Source organism: Pteropus medius, unplaced genomic scaffold (genome assembly GCF_902729225.1).
Source record: "Pteropus medius unplaced genomic scaffold, Ma_sr-lr_union100, whole genome shotgun sequence".
NCBI classification, from domain to species: Eukaryota; Metazoa; Chordata; class Mammalia; order Chiroptera; family Pteropodidae; genus Pteropus; species Pteropus medius.
The window spans coordinates 6299389-6314408 of NW_024342257.1; the positions used below are offsets into that span (position 1 = coordinate 6299389).

General features: G+C 31.8%; 1 long non-coding RNA gene across 1 annotated transcript in view; it reads left to right on the forward strand.

The window, feature by feature from the left end:
* LOC120600039 (uncharacterized) overlaps positions 1 to 10379 on the forward strand; it is a 116393-nt gene extending 106014 nt beyond the window's left edge. Inside the window, exon 3 of the long non-coding RNA XR_005652066.1 lies at positions 9857 to 10379. This is a non-coding gene — a long non-coding RNA (uncharacterized LOC120600039). The remainder of the gene's footprint in view (positions 1 to 9856) is intronic.
* The last annotated feature ends 4641 nt before the right edge of the window (positions 10380 to 15020 follow it).

Here is a 15020-nt window from a genome sequence, read left to right on the forward strand (position 1 = left end):
TTATATACACTATTGTTCTATGCAGTTGTTTGAAACAGCTTATTGTAGCTTTTTCAGATGAAGGGCAGATGAAAAAGCTTTAATGAAATGGCTTCTAATTCCATTTTTCTTAATGAAAATATTTTCCTTATTAGTTGCTGATGATTCTCTCTTTTTTTTTATTTTTTTAAATGAACAAATTACCCTACCTTTGGTCAGTGTGAGCCCTTTCAAGTTGACTTCTGTGTTTATTCTTCACATGATTCTAATACTTTTGATAGCTTACTAGCTTTCACATATGACAACATGTTCCAAACTTATTTTGCGCATTTCTTAATCCATGCTAATATTGCTATTTCTCCAAGATCCATTCTTTTAGTGGTGTTTATAATCCACTCTCATATTTTGGGAGGTGCTTATCGAAACTGTTGATTTTTTCTTCTATTTTATTGTTTAAGACCTTCATATAATATTAAATAACAGGTCTGAAAAATGACAAACTTTGTCTTCTTCCTGACTTTAATGGGAATACTTCTAAAACAGTAGCATTAAGGATAATGCTTGCTGTGTGTTTCTAATAGATTGCTTTCATAAAATTAATGATGTTTGCTTATATACATATATTGGTAGCTAACTTTTATCAGGTTAAGTGAAGTTATCTATGTTTTGAAAACAAATTTTTAATGTGAATGAATATTTAAATTTAATGGAATGCTTATATCTGTTATTACATATATAGTTACTCTCAAAATTGCTTTATATTAGATTAACATATTTTCTGATTTTAAAAGATCTTTGTTTTTTTGGAATAAACTCTAATTGGTTAGGATAAATATATATTTTATCATGACAGAAAACTAAATTACTCATATTGTATGTATAATGTGTAATATCTATATTTAAAATTGAGATTGATGTATAATTGACTTTCTTATATTTTTGTCCTACTTTTTTTAATTTAATTTTAATTAATTAATTTACTTTTTATGGTGACATTGATTTGTTAACAAAATCCAATAAGTTTCAGCTGTACATTTTAACAATAAGGCATATATATATTTACACTGCGTTCACCTTCCATAGTTAGATTTCCTTCTGTCACAACATATTTGACCTTCTTTATCCCAAATATCTCCCACCCCTCCCCACCCCCTACCCTCTGGTAACCACTAGTCCATAGTCCATGTCCATGAGTCTCTTTTTGTTCTGTTCATTTGTTACTCTTAGGTTTATATCCCACATATAAGTGATATCATGTGATTTTCAACTTTTTCTGTCTGGCTTATTTTGCTTAGCATTATTATCTCAAGGTCCATATATGTTGTCGCTAATGGCGGTAATTCATCTCTTCTTATGACTGAGTAATATTCCATTATACATATGTACCACAGTATAGAAAAGAAAGCCTCTTCAATAAATGGTGCTGAGAAAACCAGAAAGCCACCTGCAAAAGAATGAAACTAGACTGTTGTCTATCAACACACATCAAAATTAACTCAAATTGGATTAAGGACCTGAATATGGGACCAAAAACTACAAAATGCATAGAAGAAAATATAGGAACTAAACTCAAGGACCTTGGACTTAATGAGGATTTTATGAATTTGACCACAAAAGCAAGGTAAGTAAAAGCTAAAATAAATGAATGGAACTGCGTCAAACTAAAAATTTTCTGCTCAGCAAAAGAAATCATCAACAAGGTAAAGGGTCAACCATCCAAATGAGAAAATATATTTGCAAGCAACACCTTCGATAAGGGCCTAATATCCAAAATATACAAAGAACTCATACAACTCAATAACAACAAAAAAGCAAATGATCCAATCAAAAAAATGGGCATAGGACCAGAACAGACACTTCTCCAAACAAGATATAGAAATGGTCAGCACATATATGAAAAGATACTCAACATCGCTAGCTATTAGGGAACTGTAAATCAAAACCACAATGAGATACCATCTCATACCTGTTAGAATATCTGTAGTTAACAGGGCAATAAATAACAAACGCTGTAGAGAATGCAGAGATAAAGGAACCCTCATACACTGTTGGTGGGAATGTAAATTTGTACAGCCACTATGGAAAACAGTATGGAGATTCCTCACAAAACTAACACTTGATCTACCATATGATTCAGCAATCTGTCTCCTGGGTATTTACCCCAAACACTTGAAAACCCATATCCGAAAAGATATTTCCACACCGATGTCCATAGCAGCAATATTCATGGTAGCCAGGACATGGGAGCAACCGAAGTGTCCTACGATAGATTATTAGATAATAAGCTGTTGTACACATATTCAATGGAATATTACTCAGCCATAAGAGGAGATGAAATACTGCCATTTGCAACAACATGGGTGGACCTCGAGATAATCATGGTAAGCAAAATAAACCAGACAGAAAAAGTTGAAATTCACGTGATCTCACTTATATGTGGGATATAAACCTAAAAGCAACAAATAAACAGGACAAACAAACAGAGACTCGTGGACATGGACTATAGACTAGTGGTTACCAGAAGGTATGAGTTGGGGGAAGAGGGAGTACGTAGTCAGTTAAAGGGGGTCAAATATAGGGTTTAGTTGGAGGATGAAGTGAGAAAGTGAATCGAACTCCTGGTAGCTGAAGGAAACTGGACTTTGAGTGGTAAACACACAATAGAATATACAGATGTCAAATTATAATGTACACCTGCAAAATATATAATCATATTAACCAATGTTACCCCAATAAACTTAATTAAAAAGAAAATAGTACCATCCTGAATTCTGTCATCTGTTACATATTTCTATGTCTGTAAGCTTATTTTATGGAGATTTTTCTCTTTCTTTCTGAGATGCTTTGTCATTTTGGTTGTTCATGGTGTTTAATGGACTATTTTTCTGCCTGGGCATTAATGGAAGTGTATTCTCTTTTTTTTTTTTCCAGAAAATGAATGCTATTATATAAAGGTCTTTCTTTAGCCTATTAAAGAACATACTTTTTGGTTTTAGGCAGTGTCTAAGCCTCTTGGATCTGCTTTTATATGAGCTTAATAATGCTTTTTTTTTCTTATAGATGTTTAATAGCGCTTACTACTCTCAGTCTCAGTCCCTGTCAGTTTTAGTGACAGTTTCGGTATTGTTTGCTCAGATGCCCCTGGGTGCTGCGCTGTTCAGTCTCAGAAGATATGCGGGAGGGGTCCTCTGGATTAGGGGTTGGAGGCTGCAGCTCATCCTTGTTTTGCAACCACGACCTGTAAAAATCAATTGTTGTTTCTCTGCCATCCTGCTTCTCTGCTTTCTGTCCTGATGACTGGGCCCTGCCCTTGGATGCGTGGAACTCACAACACTCCCAGACAGGGCTGTTTAGGGAATTTGCTGTACCTTCTCCCCTTCTCCTCTTCCTACAGGGAGCTCCCAGCAGCTGCGAGAGGCAGCTTCTTTATTTCTCCCAGTCCATAGCCCAACACCCAAGGTCCTGACTTGTGGTAGCTCTTTTGCACAGATCCCACACTCAGACGTACTGGTGTGCAGGTTGGGTGTTTTTTGTTGTGTTTTAGATATTCAACTTATTGTTGTTTCAAGGGGAGAGATCTGGGGACGTCTCTCACTCCATCATGTTTCTCCAACTTCTCTGTCCTACTTTAGTTTTAAATCACTATATTCTTCCAAATAAATTATGAATATCTTTCTCTACTCTCTGAAATACTTTATATTACATAAGGATTTTTTTTTGTCATTTTTATAAAAACAATCTGGAATTTTATGTGTGCTCTTTCAATTGTTGATTAAATTCCATTGGTTTTCTATTTCATTTTTAGCCAATTCTACTAATTTATTTTTTGAGATATTTATATCTTCTAGTTTAAAATTTGGGGATAAACTTGTTCATAATAGTAACTATAGAATTTTTCATAAGTACTGTTGTGGTAGTTATATCCCCATTTCGTCCTTAATTTTATTTATTTGTGTCTGTACATTCCCTTTCTTAATGATTAGTTTTTATTTTTATAAGTCTTTTCAAAGAACAAGGTTTTGTTTTTATTGATATGCTGTATTTTTAACTAATTGTTTTTATCTTTATAATTTTTCCCTCTTTTATGTTTAGTTTTAGTTTCCATCTTCATGTTTCTATCTTAAATGTTTTAATCACATATTTTCAAAATTACTTTTTCAAAAAATTAATTTGCCTATAATAAATTTCCTCTAAATAGCTGTTTAGCTTCATTCCCTAGATTTTTTAGTGCTTATTAACATTCATATCTAAATATTATATAATTTCCTGTATGATTTCCTCTTTAAATCATGATTTATTAAGAAAGATATTTTAATATTTCTAAATTATTTCAACTATCTTCATATTGTGCTATTTTATTTAATTGTGTTGTGGTCAAAGAATGTTATCTGCATTATATAATTATATATAACAATGGTCATCACCATTGAGTATGATTTTAGCTGTGGGCTTGTATATGGCCTTTATCATTTCGAGGTAAATTCTTTCTATACCCACTTTGTTGAGAGTTTTGTCATAAATGGATGTTGCATTTTGTCAAATGCTTTTTCTGCATCTATTGAAGTCCTCATATGATTTTTATGCTTGGTTTTGTTGATGTAATGAATCATATTAATTGTTTTGCAGCTATTGATTCATTCTTGCATCTCTGGTGTAAATCCCACATTGTGTTGTATATACTTTTTAATGTGTTGTTAAATTGGGATTGCTGGTAGTATGTTGAAAAAAATTAATCTATATTTATAATAGATCTTGGCCTTTTTTTTAGTAGTGTCTTTGTCTGGTTTGGGTATCAGGGTAATGCTGACCTCATAGACAGTTTGGAAGCATTCCTTCCTCTTTAATTTTTGAAATAATTTGAGAATGATAGGTAGCTATTTTTCTTTAAATGTTCAGTAGAATTCACCTATAATTCCTTCTGGTTGTGGGCTTTTGTTGCGAATGTTTAATTACTGTTTCAATTTCATTGCTAGTAATTGATCTCTTCAGATTCTCCGTTCCTTCCTGATTTAGTCTTGGAAGGTTTTACGTTTCTATATATTTATCCATTTCTTTAGATTTTCCAATCTGTTGGCATTTAATTGTTCATAGTGTACTTTAACAAACTTGTACTTCTGTAGTGTCGATTTTAAACTACTTCATTTATGATTTTATTTATTTGAGCTCTCTCTTTTTTACTTGTCGAGTTTTGGTAGGAGTTTGTTAATTTTATTTACCCTTTAAAAGAACCAGCTCTTTGTTTCATTGATCAATTCTATCATTTTTATATACTTTAATTTCCACTCTCATCTTTATTATTTCCTTCTTTGTATTTACTTTCGGTTTTGTTAATTCTGTTTCATTAGAATTTTTTGCCCCACAGTTTTTTCTTGCTCCTTTATTTGGGGCATATTCTTCTGTCTCCCTATTTTGTTTGATGTTCTGTGTTTGTTCATATGAGTTAGATGAAATAGCTATCCTTCCCTATGTTAAAAATGTTGCCTCTTTGTAAATCATACTAGATGGTTATGACTGATCAGTTGCAGTTGAAGTGGGCACATGTGGTGTGCCACCTAGCCGGAAGTGTGTTCAAGGTGGGGTAGACTGGTGTATACATGTGTGCAATAGCTCCTTGTTGTTCTGGCTTTCCATGGCTAGAACAGAGTTGGGGCATGGCAGCTTGATGTGTGGGCACTTTCTTGCCCTTCTGATCCAAGTGTAGCTGTACACCTTGTTGTTTTCATTGTCTGTGGCCCAAGGCAGGTCTCTGCAGAGCTGCCCTGAGTGCATGCATTGCAGCTCCCTACTAGTTCTGCACTTTCTCTGGATAGGGCATCCTTATGTGTGTACACCACAGCATTTTGCAAGTTTCTCACTTTCTCTGTGTGGGGCAGCATGAAATCCTCATGCAGTTGCACCCCACCAGTCTGTACCCTTTCTGGGTGGGGCAGCCCTGTGTGTATCGCAGCTGTGCCCCTTTATCTCTGCATTTTCTCTGGATGGGACATCCCTGCATATGGGAACTGCAACACTCTCCTAGTTCTTCTCTCTGTCCATCTAGGGAGCCCTCAGTATTCACATAGCCCAGTAGGTGCACACAGCAGTGCCCAGCTGTACATACTGGAACAATCTCTGGATGGATGAGCCCCATGTATATTCACTGTGGTGCTTTACTATTCATGATGGAGTTAGCTCTGAGAGGGGTGGTTGGGGATGCACTACAATGGCCCTGTAGGTCAGTCAGAACACCCAGATAGAGCTCTTGCTCACTATACAAGTGCATGGGAACTCAAACAATGACATTGATCAGTTCTCTCTGTTACAGAAGCATTCCTTCAGCTCCTGAAGAGATTTTGCCGTTAGCCACTTTTCTCTGTGTATCTCTCTCTCTTTGTTGTGTAGAAGCTGTTCAATTGGCCCTCTGTTGTCTCTCAGGAAGAATTGTTCTAAATATAGGTATATATTTAATGTGTTCTTGGGAAAAGTTGAACTCAGTGTCCTGTTATGATGCCATATTGAACCTGCCTTAAGATAAGAATTATTAACCAGTTAATACTTGTGAGCTGACAAAGACTGCTCACATCCTTGAATGTATGTTGGAGTTCTCAATCAACTTTCTGGTGGCTATCTAAAAAGAAGTAACTGACCACCAGACACTATATCATCCTCTTTATGCATGAATTTTCTGGAGTGTTGCTCACAACCAATTAAAATAGTAAATATTTCTTCTTTACAGACTTTGCACCTATCCTAGAACTACCCTCACTTCACCTCTCCCTGTCCCCCTTATCTATAACCAATGTAAATTATTTCCAAACAACTTATATCTTTCTTCCCCAAAATATAATGTATAAAAGAGCTCATCCATTTCAGGATGGTGAATATGTTGTCTTTCCCATCTAGCTCTGCTCTTAGTGGTTCAGACTGCATGTCCCAGGACCTGTCATTTTTATGGCTAGCAATGGCTTCATAAAACCTTTCTTTTAGAAACACTCTTGGCCATGAAAGTTTTTGTTTAACAGTCATAAGACAAGTTGACCTGAGTCATGGTAATGATTAGTGTGGAATAGTTTATAAAATTTATCTCATGTACAACATTAAGATAACAGAGTAAGACATAGGGAGAAGGGTGCCCACTTGCCATGTTACTTTCAATGAGATATAACAGACTCAGACAATGCTTTGAAACTTACTAGTTGTATTTTTGTAATTTTTGTCTTTTGTAAACTGGGATAATAAAATTTATATTTCAATATTGGTTTTGAGGACTTGTTCTTTCATCTTCCAAATAAGATATTAAATCTTTAATCTGCCAGGCAGTGTGGTATGTACTAAATTAAATAAGACAATGTAAATAAGGCACTTGATACATGCAGGCCCTCAAGAAAAGACAACTGTATAAGTGGGCCTTGAGTAGTATTAATAAACTAGTGATAACAACAATTATAGATTATTGAATATTTTCTATATGACATATTTTATATTACTTTTGAATTCTGACAATGACCAGAGGAGATAGTAGATGTATTCGAGGTGCTAGTTTAGCACTTCATTTTCTGAAAATGTTTTCCAGAACTCCTAAAATTAATACCATTATTTATTATATTAATGTCTTATCAATATATTATACCTTATTATATTAATATAGTATGTTATTCTATAGAATGTATAATATATAAATATGTTATATTACTATAATATTTATAATATATATATATTAATTTTTTCTTATACAAGTGAGTTAACAGATACATGAACTTTTCTCCCTAAAAAAACAGGCTAAAGCACTTGGTCACTGAAGCTGAGCCTAACATTTTTTCTGATAGAATATACTACTTTTGTTAAATATGATGTTTAGCCTCTGAACTAAAGACATAGATTCCAGGCTAAAGTTTAATTTCATGTTTAGTAGCATAAAACTTGGGATAATTGTTAGTGGTTGCAAGTTCCTACTCATTTTTCTTTGAGTTTGTCATTTAAATGGATATTCTAGAGGAAAAATAACTAGAATATAGTATATCCCTATCCAACATTTTATTGTTTTTAGCCAATATTATCTTGTTTACTGGTTCATTTGCTTTTCTCCATATTTTTCAAGCAAGAAATTTAGAGTAATTTCTAAACACAATAGAGACTATATAACATTTTAGAATAAATTATCTTTTTGAAATTCTTACCCTCAAATATGCCACTGCTAACCTTTTCTTTTTGCATATACAAAAATCAAAACCTTATACAGTATGTTTAATATTTTAAAAATACAATATGCTTTTGTTGCAAAATATTCACATTGGGTTGTATAAGATAATTTTAATTAAATTGTGATTTCAAGATACAAGAAAATATGAATGTTAAGTATTTGCATAAGCAATATTTAAGAACTCCCAGCTCTCTAAAGACTGTCCCTTTTTCATTTAAAAAAAAAAAAAACTGTGCTAGAAATACCGGCATACTTTGTTTTATTGAGCTTGGCTTTATTGTGTTCCACGGATGTTCCAATTTTACAAAATGAAGGCAAGACCCACCACCAGCAAAAACTTACAAATAACTTTATTGTGATTTCCACTCTATTGTGGTGGTCTGGAACTGAACCTGCTGTATCTCTGAAGTATGCTTGTAATTAACAAAGATTTTCTGATTTTTGTAGTTTCTCAAAAATTGTTGCTGACTGGTTATAATATTTAAGCAATCTAAATTAAGTAGTGACAGAAGGCTAATATTAAATCCCAATTATTTTAAAAAGGTATCAGCAATCAACTTCCAAAATTAAACATGAAATATCACAAAATATTCAGAGTTTGATTATAAACAACAAAAATATTAATCATTTAGTGAATGATTTAGCAAACATTTTCTGTGAACGGCCTGCTAGTAACTATTTTAGGCTTTGTGGATCACATAGTCTTTTGGCAATCTACTACTCACCTTTGCCATTATAGTGTGAAAGTAACTGGACATAATGCATTTAAAAAATGGGCATGGATGAGCTGTAATAAAACTTTATTTATTGACATTGATATTTAAATTTTGTATAATTTTTATGTCACAAAATGTTATTTTTATTTTTTTTTCAACCACTTAAAAATGTAAAAATCATTTTTAGGTCATGCGCTGTATAAAAACCAAGTGGAAGGCCAGATTTTGCCTGCAGGCTATAGTTTTCTGACTTCTTATTTAGGAAATTTTTACTCCTCACAGCAGGATACCCTCTATTTAGTGGAACAACAGCTAATGGGAATAAATATAAGATCATACAATTAACCATAAATGATTATGGAAATCTAAAGATACTAGCATGTCATTATTTTATAATCAAAAATAAAATGGAAATATGACTAGTTTCTGGACTAGCAACATCTCCCTCATCGGGACACAAAATCCTAATTGTTAACTTCTGTTTTTCTAAAGAATGGAATGGGTAATGAAAATTCTTATTTCCATTTTATGTAAATAAATTTTTGCTACAGCCAAGAATTCAAAATATTCTCCTCAAGATGTTTTACAGAAGCTGCCAACATATATGGGAATTAAATGATTCAAATATCTTTTTTTTTTAACCAAGGTTCATGAAAATGCTAATATTATGTAGCCAAGAGATTATCAGTATAAAAGAAAATAAGAGTTTGTATATATCCACCAGTAGGTCACTCAATTGAAAAAAAAAAAAAAAGTGGGCTATGTATGAACATATCTGCAGCAAAAAAATTAAAAATATAGGGAATGATTATGCAACAGAGTTATAAGAATCTTTTATGCTGTGTACTGAAAAAGGACTATTTTTTTGTTGCAGTACTAAACAATTCCAAAATATCATTGACTTAAAGCAACGAAAGTTTACTTCTTGTTTATGCTACAAATTTATCACAAGGAGTTTTGTTCCATTTTGTTTTTTCTCCAGGACCCAGGCTAAAAGATAAGTTACCAACTGAAATGCTGCTGATCATTGAGATAATGGTGATGAGGACATGGAAAAATCATGTACTGCCTCTTAAAACTTCCGCTCAGAAACGAAACAGCATATCTCTTCACATTTCATTGGTTAAAACTAGTCCAGTGGTCATATTTAATTTGATGGGAATGGGGAAATGCAGTCTTGTGCAATTAGAATGAATGAGAAAAACTTGAAATAAAGATGAAAAACAATACGAGGACTATACTATCATTTTGCTTACAAAAGATTTAGCTCATTCCTTCCTTCCACACAGAATATTTTCACTACCATTCCAGGGAAGGCAACATAAATATTTCATCTAATGACTGTATCAGCCTCAAAATCCAAGATCTCTGAGTTAGGAACAGCTGATCCCTCTATCAGATCCAGATAAGACTCTTCTTTGTGTGAAGAAAAATTGAAATATAAAGACATATGAAATATAAAGAAAAATTATCTGCTTCTCACACATACTCAAATACAATGGTCAAGAGAGACAAGATAATACCACTAAATATCTTAATTAGAAAATGGAAAGAATGGGAAACATACCTATGCTGGCAGTAAAAACATCCATTGAGAAGAAAATATAAGTTCTAGTCATATTTCATTGGCCAAGCTAAGTCACATGGCTGTACATAAGGGATTTGAGAAAATGTAGTTCTAATGTAACCTTGAAAAAAAGAGTAGGAAAAATGTACAACACTAATGATTACTGTAAATAAATACACAGGGATATCTGAAACCACAATATCAAAGTAAAATGAAAAGTCTTAATGACTGTTTTCTTCTGTTTCCTGAAATGCAGGCCTCACTTTTCAGACATTGAGTACATCCAATCTTTGGATCAAACCAAAAAGAGAGACATAAGTTTATTTTATTATATAAGGCCAGTCACAGGTAAGTTTTGCATGGCATTTTTATATCCTACATTAGAGGCAGTCTAGATAAAAGACAAGATGTTATGATAATTACAACAAAGAAAATATCTAATTTAGAGTACATCGTAAATTTATTTTTCATGTTTAGCAGAACCTTCTCTTCTTTGCTTTACTATATCCTGTTTATAACATTTCAGAGTTTTTGAACTTCATAAAACATAACACTCTTCATAAAAATCACCTTGGATCCATGTTATATTTGCAGCTATTGTGCCCTATTCTTTATTGGATCTACAGTGGGTCTGGGGTATCTAAACTTTTAATAAGCATTCCTAGTTATTCTAAAGCAGATGTCCTATGCAAACCCCATTTATAAATGAATGAAGTAAGGTAACTAGAGTCAAAGTAATCCAGGAATCTCTGAAATTTTTTGCAGTGAAAATCTATAGTAATAATAAAATTCATATTTCGTATACATAAATAAATAACTTACAGAACATAGCATAGTTCATGCTAATATAAATAAATCAGTTATGAGTAAAATTAATTACTGGAGAAAATGGATCACATTTTGAATTTGATGTATTAGTTGTTGAATTAAATATATCACCTGTATCAGATATATCATACATTGAGTAAGCTATATCACCCGCAGAATTAGATGTCCTCCTTGAATCTGATACATCACTTCTCGAACCAGAAACATAGTCTTCTAAATTATATACATAACTTGCTGAATTTAATATATAATACACTAAATCAAATTTATCATCCACTAGTTCATGAGTATGAAATCAATCTATTCTCAGGTTGCTCATATTTTCAAAGAACTAATATGTACCCTGTGTTATTCTTATTTCAGATTTTACTTGAGCAGACTCCTAGAGATTTTAATTTTGTTTTAATGTTTTAAGAGTTTAATCAATTTTCTTTTACTTGGTATATTTAAGATCACAAGTTATATGGAGAAAGAGGAGGTATTTCTCTGCCTGAATTATAAAAATATATACTTTTAGCTAAGAAATCTAAACAAAGACAATATTGATGGAGTTCTAATTACTGTTGTTACTCCTGTGCTAGCAAAGTGCAGAAAATAGGAAACTTGTTAGTTACCTGTTTAATGAGATTTATTTAAAGTAGTGGTATTTTGTAAGCTTGTAAAGATCTTCTAAGTAGGGTTGTAACAGGTTTAAAACAGACTAAATGAAAAAACTGTTATTATTTAATCAAAATATTTAAATGTATGCATTGTTTTTAATGTGGTAAAAACCATTTTTAAATAAATGTGATTGTAAATTTAGATTTACTGCTTTTCGCCAAAATACAATCTATGTAACTATGCCTATTGGCTTCCATATATCATGCTTAATGGTCTTCTAATTATGTAGATTACCTAAGCTTAGCATGAACCTCAATAACATCTTATTATTCTTTTGTAATTTTTTGTAGTATATAGATATTATTTGATGTATTTAAATAAAATTAATATAATAAATATTTTCTTAAACATATTGCCTACTATAATTATTCTGTAACAGTTAATGTTTAATAATTTGAGTTTTCTATGAACTATTTTAAAATATTTTAAATAGGAAAGATGAACAACTCTATGACAAAAAATAATTTAAAATAAATGAAATAATTTCACCTTAGTGTACTCCTTTTTTATTTTTGCTATAAATTATTTTTTTCTAGGAAAAAACACAAATGGGCTACTTTAAAATTAAATCATTAAAATATCATGACTTAAAGATTGACATTGACATTACTCAGATATCTCCTATGAAAATATGTACATAAAACTTAACAGTCTTGAAGTCACATTAACAAACATTAACAATCTGAGGCTAATTTAAAGCTTTAAAACTTTGCATGTTAAGAAGGTTGTTTGATCTGTTTTAAAAAACTCATACATGATGAAGGTATAGAAAGTAAAAAATGAATTGTTCTTAGTTTTTTGTCAAGGCAAGTACTTTCTTCAGCAGATCTTGTGTGTTTTAAAAATGTTCTTTAGTTTCTCAACAACTGTAAGGATAATGACTTTCTCCTCATTTCTTCCAAATTAATTCCGTAAATCAACCTTAATTTTACCATAACTCTATCTCACATTTTAGAAATTCCCTTCAAGTCTATAGATTCTCTGAGCCCTTCTCATATTACTTGAGAAATGTAGTACTGGATCTATATCATGAATGATTAGGACAAACCAGAGGCATGAACAATGAGGATTACAAAGCATCAGTGGAAATATTCATCTACTCTTGTGGGTATTTTCACCAGGAGTATCAAGAGAGTAGATAGTACATAATCCATCTAGGATGGAAATAAAGTACAGAAGGAGACTGATATAGGAAGAAGTGAATTAGTAAAATTTAAGACAAAAGCAAAATCAGATCCATACTGGTGATGCTTTCTTACTGTTAACTTTTCTCTTGGAAGAAAATCATCTGTTTTGGTTTAATCAATTCGCTTTCTTGTCCTATTCTTTAACACTTAAGTTTAACATTGAAATTATGCATTAACTGGGTGTTTGAAATGTCCTTGAATTCACAGAAGATAAAATACTACAGAATTCTTAAGCACAGTGATGGGTCAACTGGGAAAGGCATTCAAGTCAGAAAACTTGGTTCCCAATGTTGAACTCATAATAATATAACTTCAAGGAAGTCACTTCACCTTTCCGGGCCTCATACATTAAATATAATTACACATGTAATCTTCCCAAACATTGTAGAATGTTGTGAATATTAATTACATCCCACTGAGTAGACATTTTGAAGTTCTTAGAAGAGAAGGGAGGTGATATATATGTACAAGGACTACTTTTAAAAGTTACATAGCAGAAATATAAAGCAGCATCACAAGCTTTAGTTGAATATCAAATTTTCATGAATTCTATTATTCTATTATCTATTGTCCTGAATTGTAATAAAACTCCTCATCTTAATTTGTGATAGGAGGGAGTATTGATTGAGAGACTGAAAAATCACCTGTGTGACTAATGCTCAGAAAGAAAGGAGATGTATAGTAAAAGATAAGACTGGAGAAATAAGCAGAGACCAATTAAACAAAGTCTCAGAATCCATGCTAAGGATATTGTTCTATAGCCTAAGAAGCAATTAAAAGATATTGAAAGGTTTTAGGCAGAAAAATAAAATAATCAGATTTTCATTTTATAAAGCTTACTTTGTCTGTATTATAGAAAATTGATTTGTGGAGGACGAGAGTAGAAATAATGAAATTAGTTAGGAAACCACTGAAGTAATTTAGGCAACAGATTACAGAGAATTTTTCTTGGATTTTATTAATGAAAAAGATAAAAAGTGGGCCAAATACAAGTTTTCTTGTGTCAAGGCAGTCAGGGCAATCAGATATAGGAGGAGCACAAAGATAGATATAGACTGTCAATATTTTTAGTCTAGTGTGGATAGTTGGTTCATATGCATTTATTATATAGTATAAATAGTCAAATAAACAAATTAAAAAAGAATGAAGAATGGACCAATGGTTACAGGTTTTCATGAAGTAAAGGTTATGACTAATGTAATACTGAGAAACTGATGCCCATAAAAAATAAGAATGCAAAAAAATACTAAATTGAAATTTGCTATGAATTATTCTTTTCTAGAAAAAAAACAATAGGCCAATTTAATATCAAATCATCAAAAATCTTATGGCTCAGATATTACTGTTGTCATTACTCAGATTTTCCTATGAATTTTTTTATATTGAACTTAATATTCTTTTAAAAATATTTATTTATTTATTTATTTTTATTATAGTCAGTATACAATATTATATTCATTTCAGGTGTCCAACATAGTGATTAGAAATTTATATAACTTATGAAGTGATCACCCTAATAAATCTAATACCCATCTGACACCATACATAGTTATTAAAACATCACTGACTATATTTGCCATGCTATATTCTGCATCTTCGTGACTATTTTGTAACTACCAGTTTGTATTTTTTAATCTCTTTCACTTTTTTAACCCACTCCCCCAAACACCCTTCTATTTGACAACCCTCAAAATGTTCTCTGTATCTATAAGTTTGTTTCTGTTTATTTGTTTATTTTGTTCTTTAGATGTAAGTGAAATGTAAGTGAAGTCATATGGCACTTTTCTTTCTTTATCTGATTTACTCCACTCAGCATAATACCCACTAGGTCCATTCATGCTGTTGCAGATGTAAAGATTTCTTTTTTTCTTTCATTCTTTATTCTTTCTTTCTCTTTCTTTCTT